The sequence below is a fragment of the Schistocerca americana genome, chromosome 5 (genome assembly GCF_021461395.2).
Source record: "Schistocerca americana isolate TAMUIC-IGC-003095 chromosome 5, iqSchAmer2.1, whole genome shotgun sequence".
Taxonomy (NCBI): domain Eukaryota; kingdom Metazoa; phylum Arthropoda; class Insecta; order Orthoptera; family Acrididae; genus Schistocerca; species Schistocerca americana.
Window position 1 is genome coordinate 275,510,222 of NC_060123.1, and position 4,564 is coordinate 275,514,785.

A 4,564-nucleotide genomic window follows, 5' to 3' on the forward strand; every position below is an offset into this window, starting at 1 on the left:
ACCCACCGATTCCATGTTCTGCTAACAGTCATTGGATCTCGACCAACGCGAGCAGAAATGTCGCGATACGATAAACCGCAATCGCGATAGGCTACAATCCGACCTTTATCAAAGTCGGAAACGTAATGATACGCATTTCTCCTCATTACATGAGGCATCACAACAACGTTTCACCAGGCAACGCCGGTCAACTGTTGTTTGTGTATGAGAAATCGGTTGGAAACGTTCCTCATGTCAGCACGGTGTAGGTGTCGCCACCGCCGCTAACCTTGCGTGAATGCTCTGAAAAGGTAATCATTAACATATCACAGCATCTTCTTCCTGTCGATTAAATTTCGCGTCTGAAGCACGTCATCTTGGTGGTGTAGCAATTTTAATGGCCAGTAGTGTATATATTACGAATTCCACATATTTAAGCGCTGCATAATACATTGAAGCTATTTGGAGGATACTGTTAGTTCTTCAGTTACAAGAGTTTTGTTGTGAGTAAAGTTCAGTATATTCTTAATAGTAGTAATATAACGTGAGGATGATCGTGCACCATCTTGTAACTTGAAATGGAAGAAGGTCTTCTACCATGGAACACGTGATACGTCCGAAAGAACTGAGTTTCTTTAATGCCTTAACAATTTTACTTATCTCGGAAATGGAAATTTCTGTTGGCTGGGTATAGCTTCTGTTTCAAAAATTTTTCTAAATTTTTAATTGGTTTTTGGTAATATTGATTTCATATGTTGGTTATTGATGTGTAGTAGATTAATGGTGTACCACACAGACTTGTTCTATGAGCTGTGAAACTGCGGACAACAAACCAAAAAAAAAAAAAAAAAGTGCTACCGAATAAAATATGAGTATTTGTATTTACAGTATATGGAGTTGAAAGCCTTACATACAGCCTGCACTTATCAAGATTACTCGAAAAGCCAGAATTGCGGAACGAAAGATTCTTAGATACTGGGATCTCGAAGAAAAAGTGACGGTCAATATAGAAGACGAACGAACCAAGGACTCTGCACCAATACAGAGAGTATTTCGGACAGCATCAGGAAATCTCGAGGTACGAGGTAAAAGACGTAAAATGGAGTAAAACTGAAGAGATAACGGGCTGAGTTCCCCAACGAAGTGTTATAAGTCTTCTGCTGTTCCTAATCGCACACAGATGTTTTAGGAGACAATCTGAGTAGTCCGCTTACGGTGTTTGCAAATGATGCTGTTATTTACCGTATATTAAAGTCGTCATCAGATCAAAACCACTTAAAACTATTAGACAAGATATCTACAAGTATGTGCTGCGAAAATGAGAGTTGTCGCTGAATAAAGAGCAGTATGACGTCATTTACACGAGGACGAAAAGAACTTATTAAAAAAGGAGAACCTTGCAGGTAGGATGGGGCAACGGCCTTGCTGCAGTGGATACACCGGTTCCCGTCAGATCACCGAAGTTAAGCGCTGTCGGGCGAGGTCGGCAATTGGATGGGCGACCATCCGGGCCGCCATGCGCTGTTGCCATTTTTCGGGGTGCACTCAGCCTCGTGATGCCAATTGAGGAGCAACTCGACCAAATAGTAGCGGCTCTGATCAAAGAAAACCATCATAACGACCGGGAGAGCGGTGTGCTGACCATACGTCCCTCCTATCCGCATCTTCAGCTGAGGATACTACGGCGGTCGGATGGTCCTGATGGGCCACTTGTGGCCAGAAGACGGAGTGCATTGCAGGTAGGATTGACGTAGGACGTCAGAAAAGTCCAGAGAATGGCAGCTCGGTTTTTACTACCGCAAAAAAGGTAAGATATTGTCACGGTTCTGATAAGCGAATTGGCAATCATTAAAACAAAGGCGTTTTTCTTTCCGCGAAATCTTTCCATGAAATGTCAGTCACTAACTTTTTCCTCTGAATGTGAAAATATTTTACTGTCGCCAACATGCACAGGGAGAAACCGTCAAGGTAATGAAATAAGAGAAATCAGAGCTCCCCTGCCAGGCACTTTAAGCATGAACTGCAGAGTTCTGGACACGTGCTTGGACTGGATCAGGGGATGCTGACACAACAGGTAACACGAGAGCCAAAATATGCTACGTCGAAGAGGTAGAAAGATCTGTTGAGAAAATGGGAACACAGGAAACAGAGATTTACAATCGTGCGATTTTGAAGTCGAAAATTCACGTTGTCATCTATTCCCGGAACAGAATTAGACCCAGGGCAAAAATCAGCTTGGAGAGAAGAGCGAAGAAGGTTGCAAAGTATGAGAATGGGAGAATACTGTACAGTAACGAAGACCAGAAGATACGCTGATGCGAATTTACGTCACTCTAGAGGCAAAAACGAAGAGAAAGAGATAATGCGAAAGGACATGGTGTTTTCGAAGTGTAATTCGATCTAAAAACGTATCGGAATGGCCCTGGACACTATTTTAGGTAGTTTCGTTTTCAGTTACTACGTAAACGATTTGCTTCAGTGTTGCGCAATAATCCATCTTCACAGCCTTCACAGCTCATTGTAACAAATTTAAAACAAACTCCTCCATTCCAGAGACACAACTCGGGCATCGTCCTGGAAGGGCATGCACGCTGTAAGCAGTAAGACGGCTCGAACGACTAGATAAAGCTTCACCGTAATCGTTCGTATAAGACTGCAGTTGCAACAGATGTGACATGTTCAGCTTGTCTTGCTGTCGGCAAAGACAGCTGTAGCCGCGCATCATACACTGGTTCAGTACACTCACTACTCTGCTGTAGCGGTGCAAACGCACTCAGCAGGAGTGATGGTTCCGGAAAATAGCAGCTACCAGACGCAGCCCACTGAACTGCCCCAGCACTCAGAGCCTCCAGCTTAATGCACTCTACTGTTCTGCTGGTATCTCTCCTGCCTTGATACCGTCTCGGCACGCATTCCTTCCAATTAAAATATGAAACTAGCGGAAGCGCTAATCAGATAATACACGAGATACTTCTCGTGAATTAATGTCCCTGTGTTCTTAGGGAAAGAGTTAGTCGTAATAAACATACGGGTTTACTACCTATGAGCACGGCATGGTCTAGTCCTTGTGCAACTTTCCAGACCGAGAACTCTCCTCTCTTCCGTATGCTGCAGTGTTCAACGTCTGTGTATACCGTCGGAAAGAGAATACAGGCGCTTCCAGTGAAGTTTTCGTAAGTTTTAAGGTTTGGGTTGTTTTGGGGAAGGAGACCAGACAGCGAGGTCATCGGTCTCATCGGATTAGGGAAGGAAGTCGGCCGTGCCCTTTCAAAGGAACCATCCCGGCATTTGCCTGGAGCGATTTAGGGAAATCACGGAAAACCTAAATCAGGATGGCCGGACGCGGGATTGAACCGTCGTCCTCCCGAATGCGAGTCCAGTGTCTAACCACTGCGCCACCTCGTTCGGTGTTTTAACGTTTCAGAGTGGCCTAGAGTAGGGTTTTCCTAACTGTGTTTCGTGGAACATCTGTGTTCCGTGGAACTGAATAACTGCTCCACAGAAAACTATTAATGACATGGCTTTTTGACATTTCTTCTTATTTTTGCGTTATTAGTTATGATTTAAAATTGAAGTAATCAGCGGATAAAACAAATTTATCTCATTTCCTGCAATTTTATTAACCTGCAGAGTAAACGAAGTGTTCCCTTAGAGTACCGGGTTTCTATCAGAGGAAAAGCTTGGAAACCATTTTCTAAGGCGAGATTAAAATGACCCACGGGCATGATTTCGACGACCAACAGAGAGAAAAGCCAAATTTTGTGTTTGATCGTATTGTTAATTACGGAATTACGTTCCATGTGAGGCGGCACTTTGGTTAAGGCGATGAAGTCGTTTTCAAGAATAAGAGAACTAAAGTCAAAGTTCAAACAGTCAAATTTAGGTTTACTTTGGTTCCCCTAATCAGGTGACTGGTTGTCTGACACCATTTGATCCACCGTTAAATAACCTGTTGTGGAGGAATCATTTTTGTTTTATTTTTATCTTACAGCTTACCTTATGCTGTTGCTCTCTGATAATACGGTGCCAAATAAAATTCTGGTTCACTATACTAGTTTCGTTTTCTCGAGTATTCCAGGTTCACGAATCCGATTCTCACAATACTGACGATGTTTAACTGTACTAGAGTTTATGTTTGCTAATGAAGTTTTCGTTAAACAACTTCCATGAGTGTAATTCTGGATACTCCTGTTGCCTGGGAATGACACTCCGTTCTTGAAGACTGATGGGTCATCTGATCCGTAGACGTTTTGCTAAAGATATGTCTTCCTTATGGATTCTCGCGTTACTTCTTGGTAAGATAGTTTCATATTTAAGATTGAATAACAAGTACAATGCTTTTGTTCCACTGGTCTATGTTTATTTCAAACTAATTTTCTGCTTATTGAGCCATCTTCAGGAAACAACTGACTGGCGTCCGAAAGGGGCACTAGTACTTAGGTGTCCAAACATTATAAGCGAAGATACAATCCATTTTCATAAAGTGTTGTCCATCAAAATTGTTTCTTAACGTTGAAATTACACTTTACATAATGGACAATATTAAGCACAATAAATTATTAAACTACACAATGTTACAGGTTAA

The 4,564-nt window shown here is 42.4% G+C and overlaps 1 pseudogene; it reads left to right on the forward strand.

Annotated features, from left to right (window-relative positions):
• Window positions 1-1,391: 1,391 nt before the first annotated feature.
• Window positions 1,392-1,509, forward strand: LOC124617111 (annotated as a pseudogene).
• Window positions 1,510-4,564: the final 3,055 nt, after the last annotated feature.